Source organism: Biomphalaria glabrata, chromosome 14 (assembly GCF_947242115.1).
Source record: "Biomphalaria glabrata chromosome 14, xgBioGlab47.1, whole genome shotgun sequence".
NCBI classification, from domain to species: domain Eukaryota; kingdom Metazoa; phylum Mollusca; class Gastropoda; family Planorbidae; genus Biomphalaria; species Biomphalaria glabrata.
This window is the reverse complement of record NC_074724.1, coordinates 37,536,879-37,555,313: the sequence shown is the minus strand read 5'-3', so window position 1 is coordinate 37,555,313 and position 18,435 is coordinate 37,536,879. Positions and strand designations below refer to the sequence as shown.

The 18,435-nt window shown below is 31.5% G+C and overlaps 1 long non-coding RNA gene across 2 annotated transcripts; it reads right to left on the bottom strand.

Annotated features, from left to right (window-relative positions):
- Positions 1 to 1,779: 1,779 nt before the first annotated feature.
- Positions 1,780 to 7,895, bottom strand: LOC129922967 (uncharacterized). Of its 2 annotated transcripts, XR_008774894.1 has the most exons (4): positions 7,701 to 7,895; positions 7,599 to 7,633; positions 6,351 to 6,758; positions 1,780 to 4,311 (listed from the first exon to the last, which is right to left on the bottom strand). It is a non-coding gene; the product is annotated as an uncharacterized LOC129922967 (long non-coding RNA). The 2 variants fall into 2 exon arrangements; XR_008774895.1 differs by lacking the exon at positions 7,599 to 7,633.
- Positions 7,896 to 18,435: the final 10,540 nt, after the last annotated feature.

Genomic DNA, 18,435 nt, shown 5'->3' with positions numbered 1-18,435 from the left:
AATAAATACAGGTTGGGAGCCTTGTAATTTAGGTCAATAAGTTTTCAACTGTCTATCAGTACGCTGACGAAATGGCATGACCCAACAGCGCACACCTATCTCTCTTTCTCCACTTGTTTAGCCGAAAAAAAGTATGGTGTTCTGCACTGATCATTTATGTTAAAACTAATTTTATTTATGTATATCTAAAGAAAGAAATAAAGAAGTTTTGTGTTGTTGTTATTTTTTTGTTCCTTTTTAATTATGTTTATAGATGTTTAGATTTTTTTTAAAATTCTTAGTTTATTGTTTACTTTATAGTGAAAATATACAATAGGCATATAAATACATTTAAAAAACTATTTTAAAATTCTCAAATCTATTCCCATTTAAAAATCTTTTTTACCAATGTTTTGCAAACGCGTAGATGAGTGTAAAAGACAATGACTTTTCAATGAACCATCTCTCCTTATATAAATTTTTATTACTTCTATAGCTGCTATTCTGTCTAGCATTCAACTAGGTGTTAACTAGAGTATCCAGCTTTAATAAGTACATAAAAAAGGGGGATTTATAGGCAGAGGAAGGCCTTAAAGAGTGTTAACCATAAGGCATAATTAAACATCTGGACCACTCTTAAGAAGATAAGCAAATGTGGGTGGGTTGAACAAGACTACATGACGGATATGAGTGTAAAAGAAGCCTACATGATGAAAGTAAAAAAAAAATGTTGCCTATAGTTAGGATTAGTTAGTTGCAATGTCGGCAACTTCACCACTGTCTGGTCCCAAGTCCGGAATGCGAAAAGAGGAGGGACGAGCATCTCTTCATATAAATTTAACTAGTAAAATAGAATAAATTTAAATTAAAAGTGATGAATTGCTACACATTATGAAATATGGCCAAAATAGAATACCATACGTTTTGTAAACAGTCAAAGACAAACAAAAAAAGCAAAAAAAACACATACACAATACCTTTCGTGAAGTCACAAAAAAAAGTTAAAAAAAAACAACATTTATTTGAAATACACAATAAACATGAGATATAGATGTAGATCTATTAAATAATAAATACAATCGACCTACATTACATTGATTATTTATTCTAGATTAAAGACAGCGCTACATCATTATTTCTTTCTATGGCTAAATTAAATTAATCACAATTAAAGAAAATTTCATTTGACCCATTTGTATAACCGATAGGGACAAGAGCTGGGCCCTGTCACGTGACCAACTAGTGAAATCGCGAATGACGCAAATGTATATAAAAAAAAAAAAAGGCTGAACGAGTGATTGGATTGGATGGTGTTCTTGCGCTGGAGTAAAAAGAAAATGATTTCATTGTGAAAATTAAAAGATTAAAAATGTTTTAGATATATTACTAGTTGTAATCCTTGCGACTGCTGTTAAATTACTGTCAGTCAGCATCGACCAGTTCTTACAGTAATATTAGAACATAAAACACTCCAGCGGGCCACTTGTGGCCAGGGGGGTCGTTATTTGCTCAGCCCTGCTCTAGATCTAGAACTAGATATACAAGATTTAGAAGTTCAGACGCCCAGATAACTAGATCTATTCCGCCCACCATGTTGTTTTTAAGCATATTGATCTCCTTTATCTATATTGAACTTCAAATAACATGTTTAAAAGAGAGTGTTTTGTTCTTATGCGTTCAACTATGTTTTTTTTTTATTTACTCAAATGAAGGTCTAAATAAAATGTTAATAATCATTTGATGAACAACTTGTTATTTCTTCTTTTTTTCTATTTAAGAAATTATCAACAACAAAATATATATTAACAATTAGATTTATTTTTATCTATTAAGTCACCAAGCAAAGCGAAATATTGATAAAATAAAACAAAAATATACACGAACATAATGAAACACGCATCTATATCTACACGATATGTTTAATTATTTTTCTTTTCAACAAAAGTATGCATTGTGAGTAAGTGATCTATACTATATAGAGCAATGACAATAAATTATAAAGATCTAGTACGGGAAACGTATTACTATAAGAAATAAGCATTTTATTATAGAAGATTAACAGTATCTTAAAACTTTAATTTTTATCTGTTTATGATTAAGACTACACCACGAAGAGAAAAAATTGTATTGAGCTCACACAGATCTAGTGACGACGTAACCCCTTTCTCGCTCGCCGTTAGGTCTTCTCAGTCCGTGATTATAATACTTACCACTACCCCTGGCCCACCTCTCGGGGGGGGGGGAGGAATATGTAGAGTGTAAGAAAATCTTTGTTAAACGAAACATAATATAGCACCTGTTAATCTGTTATGTTTCACACTCCGAATTATAGTTTGGGTAGCGCGGGGAACATAAGCCTATGTTTAAGAAACAGATAAATAATAAATAAGCATATACACTACATACACACTGCCTAAATTTCCAGACACCACTATTTAGTTGTACAACATAATATTATGTGTTCATAAGATTTCGTGGATAAATGTGCTTTATGTCATCAGCATTAATTTGTGATCTTTAAGGGAATTTAAATAGCTTTTTCTTGACTCCAAGAAGAAGTTATTGGTGTTGTGATGAAAAGATCAACATCTAGCAGAAGTCTGACAATCCTGGAGAAAGAAATGAGATGAATAACAGCCACTGATCTTTTTACCATTAAAATTCATTATATTGATATGAATTCAGACATGAATTAAATACCAAACAAAAGACTTTCTTTTTTTTAAACATATACCAACATTAAATCTTAATTATAAATTGAAAACATTGTTTAGAACAAACATTTAATGGAACTTTTGGATAATGCTCAACTGACCAGAGATATACTTATTCTAAAGGAATTATTATTTGATATCACTTTGATGCATTTGTAACTGTATTTCTATATGTGGATTATGTTTGTGTAACAGCTATGAAGGATATCCAGCATTTTCTCATTCAACCAGTGATTTGTAACTGAATGCTTGAAGTTACAGTATATTATTATTATTAAAATTGGACTCAAGTCAGTGTGTACTATTTATATTTGTTACATGCTAAGTGTAGGTCCGGGACACAATAACACAGACCATTCTACATTTTGATGACCAGCAAGTCAGTGTGTACCATTTATGTTGGTTACATTACAGGTGTTACTAGTTGTTCTTAGCTAGATATCAAATTCATACTTTCATAGTGCAAAACCTATCAGTTTTGAAAAATATAAATTAAATTCTCAAAGATATGCCTTTTGAGGTCTGAATTTTCTTGAGCTGTATAGAGGAGACTCTTGCATTACTATCCATTGCTTTGACATCAGCATTTTTTCATTCATAATACAACTCAGGTTGTTGACAGACTGTAACAGACATCCATCCAAAGTAATAGATTATCTACTAGGCATTTTATTATCATAATCTGGTTTAGTAGCCTGCTAGCCCAATTTTAGACTGACATTTTTAAAAATGAAATAGAAGCTAAATATCATCAGCAAAATTCAAATCCTCTAAGTTTAATAAATCAATTAAGATAATTTTTAGCAGAATGCCTTAAAGAGCTAAAATTAAATCAATTTTATAAGAAAATGATCAATATGCCTATTTTACATAAGGGGGATGTACTGTGAAATTTCAATTTTTTTATATAACTTTATAGTTAAGAAGATAGGCTTTAGGCATGTCTAGTCTAGTCTTTTGGGTCTCTATGGAGATGGTGGCCATCTAAAAAATAAACACAATGTTTAAAAAAAACTTTTTTTATATATATTTTTAATTAGTACAAATTTTATTAATTTTTTTTCTAACTTCTATCACAGTCCCAAACATTGACAATGTGATAAAGTGACCCCCCCCCCCCCCATTATGTTTGCCTTTTTTTTCATTTCTTTGGTTGGATTTTAAGTACATAACTTTGGATTGTTGTACTTTTCAAATAGAGTGGTCTCTATTGTTTCTGCTTTTTTTCTAGTTAAATCAGCTAACCCATTTTTTTACCACAGGTTATGTTGTGTCAACTAGTTTCTGTATATTTCAGTTGGTATTGTTTGTGGTTTGCTCATAGCCTGAGCAAATACTGATTTCCTAAGTTTATTATAAGTGTAAAAAAAAAAAAGGTAAGAAAGTGAAGCAAATCAGCTAAACCTTACAAAAAAGAAGAGTAATATATTTACTTTATTTTTTTTTATTTGTTAGAGGGACATTTTTTTAAACAGAATAAGTACATGTAAATTTTTTAATGACGGTCAACCCTCCACAATGTGCTCTTTTTATTTTAACATTTGTTAAGTCAAATCTTTACACTCTAACAAGTGTCAAGATGTGAGGCCAACATCTTAAAATATCTTTGAACAGTGTCCTAAAAAAAGAGCAAAAATACACAAGTTAATAAAAAGGTAAAAATTATGAGTAAGAAATAAAAACAAAAATACGCAAGTTAATAAAAAGGTAAAATTAAGAGTAAGAATAGACAATCTCTAAACTTGTGACAAAGTTTCAGACATGATTTTAATCTAACCAAAGCCATTTAAATCAAATTTAGTATTTCAAAAAAATTTGAATATAGACATTATTCAACATTATTTACAGAAATGTATTGGTGACCTTCAAGAAAGGAAATATGAACAAGTTCTGAACTCCTATTGGGCTGTCAAATGAAATATGAACAAATTGCAGAATCTTAATGAACTGTCAAGGAGATATGAACAAGTTCCATACACCTAATAAGTTCTCTAAGGAAACATGAATAGGTTCTTAACTCCTAATGAGCTGTCTAAGTAAACATGAACATGTTGCAGACTCCTTTAGTTGTCAAGGAATTATGAATGAATTTCAGACTCCTTATAAGTTGTCTAATAAAATATAAACAAGTTGCAAACTCCTAATGAGCTATATATTATGAAATATGAACAAGTTGCAAACTCTTAGTTAGTTCTCTAAGGCATTATTTTTCTTAATGGAACACTTCACACATTTTGAGTCATTAGCGAAACATTTTGTTGTTTTTTTTTACAGAGATAAATTTATGTTGTGGTTACTAGTTAAATAGGGTTCTACAGAACACAGTTTGGGAAACACTGATCTAAGAAAATATGAACAAGATGCAAACTCCTGATGAGCTAAGAAAATGTTAACAAGTTGCAAACTCCTAATGAGTTCTCAAAGTAAGTATCAACCAGTTGACAACTCCTTGTAGTGTATGGTTGTTGACCTGAAGCACCAAACTGCTGGTACACAATTAAACTACTAAAGGTATATTACATCTTAACTTGAAATTACTTATTGATTTTTTGTGATTAATACTAAATAGAACTGGATGGCTGCCTGGTCGTGTGGTTTGCGCGCTGGACTGTCGTTCAGATTTATCGATGGTCCAGGGTTAAAACCCTGCCCGCTCCCATCCTCTGTCGTCCTGCGGGAGGTTAGGACTAGGAAGTAATTATCTTCAACTCTGAAGGAACATCCGAAACATGTAAAACATTTTACAACAAACAAAACAGAACTTGAATTACATTATAAAGAAAATCAAGTTTAAATGAAATGAATAACTGTAATCTATCCTGGGGGAAAGCCTAAATGTAATAAACTTAGTAATAATGAAAAAATTGTATTCCAAAGAAAATCTAACTCACTAAAAAAATGTACTTTCAAATAGGCATTCTGGAGTCAAGAACACTAATGACAAGGCGGCTTATCTTGCATCATTCTCATTGCATAACTAACCCTAATCATAAAACACACACACACATATCAATGATACCATAACACTCCTAAAAAGTTGTCATAGGAAAGGGTTCCATACTCCTAATGAGCTGTCTAAGAAATTAAAAAGAAGTTCAGAAATACTAATGAGTTCAAAAAGGAAATATGAACAAGCTGCAAACCACTAACAAATCCAGAACCTTTAATAAGGAGACATGACAAACTGCTTGTTAACTGTAGGCCACAAAAACAGATTTATAACCTTAATATTAACTTTCCTATAGATTACAAGGACTGAAAAGGGAACTTTTTTTTAGACTTCTATAAGATAAGCATAGGTGATAAGAATGTTTTACTAGATTTTTATGCGCTAAAAAGATTTGATCAGATTGTTTCACCAGACATCTATGAACTTTACAAAGTTTGATCAAAATGTTTCACTAGACTTTTATGCATATTACAAAGTTGGGTCACAATTTTTCACTACACTCATATGAACTAAACAAAGTTTTATCAGAATTTTTCACTAGACATTTATGCACTAAACAAAGTTCAATCATAATGTTTTACTAGACTATATTCAAAAATCATAGTTTGATTACAATGTTTCACTAGACATTTAAGATCCATTTAATTTAAAGTTTAGTAAAAATGTGTCATTAGACTCCTATGTGCTTTAGATAGTTTCATAGTTACCTGACTTTGGTTCGAAAAGTAAAGGCTGTTGGTCATTGTGCTGGTCATATGACACACTGCTTGTTAACAATAGTGTGCTCCCAGATTCTGAAGGCCTTTCAGGACTTGTCCCAAACAAAGAAACCACTTTTTCATTTTGTTTTTGGATTGTTGCTAAAGCATGATGGAAACTCTCTTCAGTAGGTGATGTTAGCTCTGCATGGTGCTGCTTCATATGTAGATCATTAGATGAACTGTGAATGCTGATAATATGCTGTGTAAATCATTAGATGAACTTGGTATAAAAATGTGATTGATCATTACATGTTTATTTATTATGCAATAGTAAATCAATAGCAGAACTAAGAACACTGATCTGTAAGCAGTCAGAAACTTTTTCTATATCAGCAGCATGTACATTCCTTTGATCTAAAAAAAAAAAAGTTGATAAAATATTGCAAGCAAAAATTACATTTTAAAATGCAAAATTTAAAATATAAAAAGTGTAATGCATAAGTTAAATGTAATATAAATGATGGTATCCTTATCTTGAGTCCACTTCCTCATTAATGTTTTGTCAGCACTCACTAAAAGAGAAAACTAAGCTGTTTTGAGTACCATTTTATAAAGTTCTTCAGAAGGTATTGGTTGTAATTTGACAAGATGCTTTCAAAGGTTTCTAAACTTATTTAAGTTTCAGTACTCAGGCAACATTGTTCTGATGAAGGACTGCACTGTATTGCTGTGAAACATCATTTACTAGACAAAAATGACAGTGCCTAACATTTGGCTTGGCAGTTTTTTTGGTACTGCTGCCAAGGTGGCTGATGACATTTCTCATCACAAACTATTAGGATGGTTCAACATTGATTTTTTTCCATTACATTGTCAAAGTTTAGTTAGCCTTTCCATTTTTTATCTTTTCTAGAAGTCAGAATCTTTTTATATTTCTATAAATATGGGTGAACAGACTTCAGACAGATCTTTTTGGAGACAGCTTGCCACTCAATGCACCAAACAGAGGGGGAGGATCTAAGTCTAAAAGTATGGTTATTGTTTATTTAGTTTTTTTTTGGCTGCTATACTTGCAAGCATGCCCCTTGTATCAGTGGGTTGAAATCAATCACAATTGAATTTAATGTCCAGCTTTGTTTTAAAAACAAATTATTCCAATACAACTTTTGAGGAGTACACATAATAACTATTATTTCATAAGAAATATCTAGTCATTATTATTTGGTTGTTAATGCATAAATTTAAATAACATACCTGATGTTTCTGAAGAGGGATCACCAAATCAAATCCTGTAAGTATATATATATATATTTATATATTCTGCGGCATTTTACATCTGGAGAGACGATCTTTTACCTTTGCAACTTCTTGTGTGACTAAAGAGGCCAATCCTTGATACACTGCTGCGATCGCAGGTTGGGCATATATAATCACCAGGCGCCGTTGCATTTTCACCCTTCTTTCTGCTTCTGTTGTGTATGACATCTGCAATCCGTGACCCTTCCTTTATGCTCTCTCTCCATATATATATATATATATATATATATATATATATATATATATATATCTGAAAAAATATTATAAACTAAGATAAATAAAGATCTTTTAAAACCATCTATTTTTAGAAATAAAAAGTAAAGTGTTAGCAGGTCAGGAGGCCCTGACTCCGGCTCCAGGTCAGGTCTGGCCTTTCTGCTAACTAGAATTTATATCACAGTCTGTAGGCAGATGGTAGCACTACTGGGTGGATTTGATCTGTACATCTCAGTCTGTGACCAAGGAGCTAGAGTTGCCTAAACAACCAGACAGCACAACTAAACTAACTAATCAAATGATGCACATGGGGATGCATTGGGCACACAATGGGAAGAACAGCAGACACCATTGCAAGACTAGACTGGAACCCAGAGAGGAAGAAACAAAGCAAATAGAAATAATAGGAAAACATAGGGAATGGGGGGGGGAGAGTAATATTATTCTCAAATTAAAATGACAACAATAACATGATAAAGCGTAAATCTAGGTATACATTTTTTTATGTTATCAAAATTGAATTTAAATAGATTTAGGACTACATATGATGGAATTATTGTATAGATCTATGAAATTATATTTTAAATGTTTTGATGAAGATTTAAGGTGCTGACAACTTGAAACATTTTTCAATAAAGCTGAATTGAATGTTGAATTTAAATAGATCTAAGCCTAAATCTAGTGGACTAGTCTAGTGCAATGTTGTGTGTTATGAGACTTGTTGCATAGTATCTAGTATGTGCCGGAGGATACACGCAATAAATAACTTAGGTCCTTATAGAAAAGAATTTTATTTATAAATATTTATTATTTAATAGAAATATACGAGGTACAAGGAATGTGACTAGGTAGCCAAGATCACTGAAGCTGACTGACAGGTTCAAGAAATGGATGAAACTGCGGAAGCGGGCTGGGAGGGAGTCAGGAGGTGGGGTGAAACTGCGGGAGCGGGCAGGGTGAGGGGTGGGGGCGTAGAGCTGGATGCGTGAACAACAGATTGACCAGAGAATGATGACTTCCAGGTGTGAATCTTACTGTAACAGGGGCCAGATGCGTTGCGGAATCAAACAGGTACTCTTGTCGCTGTAGGCCAATGAAGATATGCTTTGACGTGACTATCAGTGCTTGCTAACAGGGAAATGCTTATGCACAAAGTGATTGGTGCGAAAGACTTAGGCTAAAAGCTCACTATAATATAGCTCTTTCATCATAGCAAAAGCTTTTTTTATTAATCGATATTTTTTTTATTTAATTACCATCAGTAATCTAATTACCATTGATGTAACCTGATAGTTCTGTTGCTTACTTCAGTATGCTTAGTCTCTGTTTTGTCAAAGACAGACATTGTCCTGATTATAATACCAATATTACAGTTGGTCTTTTCGGAATAAAATGCGCTAAAAAATCAATTTTCTTCTAAATTAAGTCTCTATTGAAGAGTGCCTAATTTTCCGCCTTGTCAAAAAGTGCCCGATTTCCCGGTTCCTAAATTTCCGGGTGACTAAATTACTGGGAGCTTAAATTTCCAGACACCAGTCGATTGTGAGTCAAAAAGAATAAAATCATATTTTAGTATTACATCACATATGCTAATAGAAGAGCTGATTTTGTCACCCAGTCCATCTCCTTTAAACACAAACCCTTTTCCATTCATTGGACCAAGACAGACTCAACTCGGGTCACAGAGGTCGCTTCCCTCCCCTTGTCTCTGCTAAAGCAAAGAGGGACATCCAGGAGCCGCTAGCAGCCATCGTCTGGATGTGATGTCATCCTGGGCGTCTTAGATAACTTCTGTTCCCCCCCCCCTCCCTTTTTACTATTAAGACTTAGTTTTCTTTCCCCAATTTCTCTTCCCTCCCCTCCTCTTGACATTCTTTCATTTTCTCCCCCTATTACTCCCCTCCCCTCTTGTGAACGGTGATTGGTGTGCGTGTGTGACGTATCGTATGAGTTTGACTTACATAACGCACCTGTGGTGTATTGCTCCAGTGATAAAAATGGGACGCCTAGTAAGTCAGGTATGTCTTTGCTGGTTGTGAGGTATGAACAATATAGGTATTTGGCGCAGTAGAAAGAGAAAGTGGGCGCTGTATTCTTGTTGAACTTTCAGACCGCCGAGCAGCAACATTAGAACAGAATTAGAAGAGTACACATTTTGTATTTATCACCAACTACCAGGATCCACTTGTCCAGGTACTACGTAATGTTGTAGTTATCTTCGACTTAACTCTTGCGTTTTGACTCAAAAAGTCAGCTCTGCAAGAGTTTATAGTGCTTTGTTAACAGCGCTTAATAAATTGAATTATTATTTTATAGTTATTTGCAGGAGCTTGCAACCCTATCCTAACCCTAAGAGTACTTAAACCGTTAATATGAACATTATGCCTATATTTAGAGGCAAAATGTCGATTTCGCACATTAACGTAACTGATAGCTAATCAGTTAATGAGCAGATCAGCTAGCTTAAATATATAGCTCCTCCTTCGTAACTTAAGATGAGATTATTTCCCATTTTCTATGAATTTGAATATGGCTATGGAGTCCAATTTTTTACTTTAAAAAAGCCGACCTCCTAGACGGCATTGGTAACTTGGGTTTGCTGCAGATATGCCTGCTTCTTTTCTCACTTTCCGTTTTTTTTATTCTTAGATCTACGTTTTTTGTTGATTACCGAGCTCCTTGCCTTATATCATGAAACACGACACTCACGGCCTCAGGCAATGAGAAAGGATCGTTTCCCTCACACACCTTGAGAGAACTCTTAAGGGTATCTTTGTAATTTTTTGTTGACCCTCCAACGTTATTGCTGCTGTGGCATGGATACTGTTTATATGTGACAACTCAAGGATTTCAACGTATGTTATGTGGTCAAGCCAATAAACCAAATGGATTATTCTCTAATGCAACTCTAATGTTTGCTTATGCACCAACTATGTCCAACCCAATTCAAAGATTAGCTAGGTAATGTGAACATTTACGGATTTTAAGCTTTAGCGGGCTTGCAATTGTCTCCTCTACCACCTTAAAATCATTTTCAAAACTAAAATGTACTAAAATGCTGGTACCGGTTAATCTACTTTTGTCTGGTCCCCTGTCTGGCTGTGATGTATTTGATATTAAACTGTTTTTTAGCCCTGAGTTGTCACATTCTTTTAATTGGTTGTGTCATGTGGTGCAGTTTGCAGAGTGCCTGAGTAGTGAGAAACGTTACAATATATATATATATATATATATATATATATATATATATATATATATATATATATATATATATATATATATATATATATATATCTTTGCCAGTGCTACAAAGCCAAGCAGCGTAATGATTTATACGTAGATTACCAGTGTATAATAGAGATATTGAGAAACAAGGTAGACTTAGACCAAACCTAATTTAATGATCCAGATATAGTTCATTTTTTGTTTGTTTTCAAGACTTTGCAGCCATCTTCGTGTACATATAAGATTACATTGTGCAAAAGTTTGAATATTGAGTCTTTAGAAAAGGGGAATATGTTTATCTTCATGCATAGTGAAAACGAGATTGAATGAATTCTTGTGAATACAATGCCATTGTGCTTTTTTTTAGTCAAATTATCAAATCTTTGGTCACGAAGTAACATTTTGTTTACACTACATATGATTATATTGTGATTCGTCTCCTTTAACCATGTTTGTTTGACTCATATAAAATAATTGATTTAATAGAGAAAACTTTTTCAAAGTATTATTATAAAAATTAAAGTGAGTTTACTACTTAGAGTACTTAGTAGTTGGGCTTCTAAGATTGTAATTGGTTAACTTATAATCCTTTTTTAATTGCTCTTTTTATGGTCACTAATAGAAGTTATTGTAAACTGGTATGCTCCTCCTGACATCCTCCAAAACTTAGTCATCATTGAGACTAAAACATTACCATTCTACATCTAATCATTGACACTAACACATAACCATTCTCAGTCTAATCATTAACACTAACACAATACCATTTTCAATCTTATCATTGACACTAACACATTACAATTCTCAATGTAATCATTGACACTAAGTCATTACCATTCTTAATCTTATCATTGTCACTAAGACATTATACTCTAAATCTAATCATTGACATAACATTCTCAATGTAATCATTGACACTAACACATTATCATTCTCAATGTAATCATTGACACTAAGTCATTAACATTCTTAATCTAATTATTGACACTAAGTCATTACTATTCTTAATCAAATCATTGACACTAAGTAATTACCATTCTCAATCTAATCATTGACGCTAAGGCATTACCATTCTCAATCTAATCATTGACACTAATAAATTACCATTCTTAATCTAATCATTGACATAACATTATTAATGTAATTGTTGACACTAAGACATTACCATTCTAAAGTCATCATTGACACTTAAACATTACCATTCTCAATCTCATTATTGACACTAAAACATTACCATTCTCAATCTAATCATTGACACTAACACATTACCATTTTCAATGTTATCATTGACACTAAGACATTACCATTCTCACTGTTATCATTGGCACTAAGACATTACTATTCTCAATGTAATCATTGACACTAACACATTACCATTTTCAATGTTATCATTGACACTAAGACATTACCATTCTCACTGTTATCATTGGCATTAAGACATTACTATTCTCAATGTAATCACTGAAACTAAGACATTACCATTCTCAATCTAATCATTGACGCTAAGGCACTACCATTCTCAATCTAATCATTGACACTAATAAATTATTAATGTAATTGTGGACACTAAGACATTACCATTCTAAAGTCATCATTGACACTTAAACATTACCATTCTCAATCTCATCATTGACACTAAGTCATTATTATTTTCAATCTAATCATTGACAATAAGACATTACCAGTCTCAATGTAATCATTGACACTAACACATTACCATTCTCAAAGTCATCATTGACACTAAAACATTACCATTCTCAATCTAATCATTGACACTAACACATTACCATTTTCAATGTTATCATTGACACTAAGACATTACCATTCTCACTGTTATCATTGGCATTAAGACATTACTATTCTCAATGTAATCACTGAAACTAAGACATTACCATTCTCAATCTAATCATTGACGCTAAGGCACTACCATTCTCAATCTAATCATTGACACTAATAAATTATTAATGTAATTGTGGACACTAAGACATTACCATTCTAAAGTCATCATTGACACTTAAACATTACCATTCTCAATCTCATCATTGACACTAAGTCATTATTATTTTCAATCTAATCATTGACAATAAGACATTACCAGTCTCAATGTAATCATTGACACTAACACATTACCATTCTCAAAGTCATCATTGACACTAAAACATTACCATTCTCAATCTAATCATTGACACTAACACATTACCATTTTCAATGTTATCATTGACACTAAGACATTACCATTCTCACTGTTATCATTGGCACTAAGACATTACTATTTTCAATTTAATCATTGACACTAAGACATTGCCATTCTCAATCTAATCATTGACAATAAGACATTACCATTCCTAATGTAATCATTGACACTAACACATTACTATGCTCAAACTTATCATTGACACTAAGACATTACCATTCTCAATGTAATCATTAACACTAACACATTACCATTTTCAAAGTCATCATTGACACTAAAACTTTACCATTCTTAATCTAATCATTGACACTAACACATTATAATTCTCTATCTAAACATTGACAATAACACATTACCATTTTCAATGTTTTCATTGATACTAAGTCGTTGCCATTCTCAATCTAATCATTGACACTAACACATTACCATTCTCCTCCATCTAATCATTGACACTAACACATTACCATTCTCAATGTAATCATTGACACTAACACATTACCATTCTCAATCTTATCATTAACACTAAGTCATTACCATTCTTAATCTAATCATTAACATAACATTCTCAATGTAATCATTGACACTTAGACATTACCATTCTTAATGTAATCATTGACACTAAAACATTACCATTCTCAATCTAATCATTGACACTAACACATTACCATTTTCAATGTTTTCATTGACACTAAGTCATTACCATTTTTAATCTAATCATTGACACTAACACATTACCATTCTCTGTCTAATCATTGACACTAACACATTACCATTCTCAATGTAATCATTGACACTAAAACATTACCATTCTTAATGTAATCATTGACACTAAGACATTATTATTGTCAATGTAATCATTAACACTAAAACATTACATTCCGTAATCTAATCTTTGACACTAAGACATTACCATTCTCAATGTAATCATAGACAATAAGACATTACCATTCTCAATGTAATTATTGACACTAAGTCATTACCATTCTTAATCTAATCTTTGACATAACATTCTCAATGTAAAAATTGACACTTAGACATTAACATTCTTCATGTAATCATTGACACTAAAACATTACCATTCTTAATCTAATCATTGACACTAAGACATTATCATTCTCAATGTAATCATTGACACTAAGTCATTAACATTCTTAATCTAATTATTGACACTAAGTCATTACCATTCTTAATCAAATCATGACACTAAGACATTACCATTCTCAATCTCATCATTGACACTAAGTCATTATTATTTTCAATCTAATCATTGACAATAAGACATTACCAGTCTCAATGTAATCATTGACACTAACACATTACCATTCTCAAAGTCATCATTGACACTAAAACATTACCATTCTCAATCTAATCATTGACACTAACACATTACCATTTTCAATGTTATCATTGACACTAAGACATTACCATTCTCACTGTTATCATTGGCACTAAGACATAACTATTCTCAATTTAATCATTGACACTAAAACATTGCCATTCTCAATCTAATTATTGACAATAAGACATTACCATTCCTAATGTAATCATTGACACTAACACATTACTATGCTCAAACTTATCATTGACACAAACACATTACCATTCATAATCTTATCATTAAAACTAACTCATTATAATTCTCAATCTAATCGTTGACACTTAGACATTACCATTCTCAATCTAATCATTGACACTAAAACATTACCATTTCAATCTATCTATTGACAATAACACATTACCATTTTCAATGTTTTCATTGACACTAAGTCGTTGCCATTCTCAATCTAATCATTGACACTAACACATTACCATTCTCCATCTAATCATTGACACTAACACATTACCATTCTCAAAGTAATCATTGACACTAACACATTACCATTCTCAAAGTAATCATTGACATAGCATTCTTAATGTATTCATTGACAATAAGACATTACCATTCTCAATGTAATCATTGACACTAAAACATTACCATTCTCAATGTAATCATTGACACTTAGTCATTACCATTGTTAATCTAATCATTGACATATTATTCTTAATGTAATCATTGTCACTTAGACATTACCATTGTCAATGTAATAATTGACCCTAAGTCATTACCATTCTCAATCTAATCATTGACACTAAGATATTATTATTTTCAATCTAATCATTTACAATAATACATTACCATTCTCAATGTAATCATTAACACTAAGTAATTACCATTCTTAATCTAATCATTGACACTAAGAAATTACCATTCTATATTTAATCATTGACACTAACACATAACCATTTTCAAAGTCATCATTGACACTAAAACTTTACCATTCTTAATCTAATCATTGACACTAACACATTACCATTCTCAGTCTAATCATTTACACTAACACAATACCATTCTCAATCTAATTATTGACACAAACACAATACCATTCATAATCTTTTCATTGACACTAACACATTAAAATTCTCAATCTAATCATTGACACTAAGACATTACCATTCTCAATGTAATCATTGACACTAACACATTACCATTCTCAAAGTAATCATTGACATAGCATTCTTAATGTATTCATTGACAATAAGACATTACCATTCTCAATGTAATCATTGACACTAAAACATTACCATTCTCAATGTAATCATTGACACTTAGTCATTACCATTGTTAATCTAATCATTGACATATTATTCTTAATGTAATCATTGTCACTTAGACATTACCATTGTCAATGTAATAATTGACACTAAGTCATTACCATTCTCAATCTAATTATTGACACTAAAACATTACCATTCTCAATCTCATCATTGACACTAAAACATTACCATTCTAAATCTAATCATAGACCCAAATTATTACCATTTTCAATCTTATCATTGAATTTAACACATTACCATTCTCAATATAATCATTGACACTAAATTATTACTATTCTCAATGTAATCATTGACACTAAAACATTACCATTCTTAATCTAATCATTGACACAAAGACATTACCATTCTCAATCTAATCATTGACACTAAGACATTACCATTCTTACTGTCATTATTGGCACTATGACATTACCATTCCCAATGTAAACATTGACTATAAGACATTACCATTCTCACTGTTATCATTGACACTTAATATAATCATTGATACTAAGACATTACCAGTGTCAATGAAATAATTGACAATAAGAAATAAAAATTCTCAATCTAATCTTTGACACTAAGACAATACTATTCTCAATCTAATGATTGACACAAACACATTACCATTCTCAATCTAATCATTGACACTAAGACATTTTCATTCTCAATCTAATCATTGACACTAAGACATTACCATTCTCAATGTAATCATTGACACTAACACATTACCATTTTCAAAGTCATCATTGACACTAAAACTTTACCATTCTTAATCTAATCATTGACACTAACACATTATAATTCTCTATCTAAACATTGACACTAACACATTATAATTCTCTATCTAAACATTGACACTAAGACATTACCATTCTTAATCTAATCATTGACACTAAGACATTACCATTCTCACTGTCATCATTGGCACTAAGACATTACTATTCTCAATGTAATCATTGACACTAAGACATTACCATTCTCAATGTAATCATTGACACTAACACATTACCATTCTCAAAGTAATCATTGACATAGCATTCTTAATGTATTCATTGACAATAAGACATTACCATTCTCAATGTAATCATTGACACTAAAACATTACCATTCTCAATGTAATCATTGACACTTAGTCATTACCATTGTTAATCTAATCATTGACATATTATTCTTAATGTAATCATTGTCACTTAGACATTACCATTGTCAATGTAATAATTGACACTAAGTCATTACCATTCTCAATCTAATTATTGACACTAAAACATTACCATTCTCAATCTCATCATTGACACTAAAACATTACCATTCTAAATCTAATCATAGACCCAAATTATTACCATTTTCAATCTTATCATTGAATTTAACACATTACCATTCTCAATATAATCATTGACACTAAATTATTACTATTCTCAATGTAATCATTGACACTAAAACATTACCATTCTTAATCTAATCATTGACACAAAGACATTACCATTCTCAATCTAATCATTGACACTAAGACATTACCATTCTTACTGTCATTATTGGCACTATGACATTACCATTCCCAATGTAAACATTGACTATAAGACATTACCATTCTCACTGTTATCATTGACACTTAATATAATCATTGATACTAAGACATTACCAGTGTCAATGAAATAATTGACAATAAGAAATAAAAATTCTCAATCTAATCTTTGACACTAAGACAATACTATTCTCAATCTAATGATTGACACAAACACATTACCATTCTCAATCTAATCATTGACACTAAGACATTTTCATTCTCAATCTAATCATTGACACTAAGACATTACCATTCTCAATGTAATCATTGACACTAACACATTACCATTTTCAAAGTCATCATTGACACTAAAACTTTACCATTCTTAATCTAATCATTGACACTAACACATTATAATTCTCTATCTAAACATTGACACTAACACATTATAATTCTCTATCTAAACATTGACACTAAGACATTACCATTCTTAATCTAATCATTGACACTAAGACATTACCATTCTCACTGTCATCATTGGCACTAAGACATTACTATTCTCAATGTAATCATTGACACTAAGACATTACCATTCTCAATGGAATTATTGACAATAAAACATTAACATTCTTAATCTAATCATTGACATAACATTCTCAACATAACCATTGACACTTAGACATTATCATTCTTAATGTAATCATTGATACTAAGACATTACCAGTGTCTATGAAATAATTGACAATAAGAAATTACCATTCTCAATCTAATCATTGACACTAAGACAATACTATTCTTAATCTAATGATTGACACAAACACATTACCATTCTCAATCTAATCATTGACACTAAGATATTTTCATTCTCAATCTAATCATTGACACTAAGACATTACCATTCTCAATGTAATCATTGACACTAACACATTACCATTTTCAAAGTCATCATTGACACTAAAACTTTACCATTCTTAATCTAATCATTGACACTAACACAT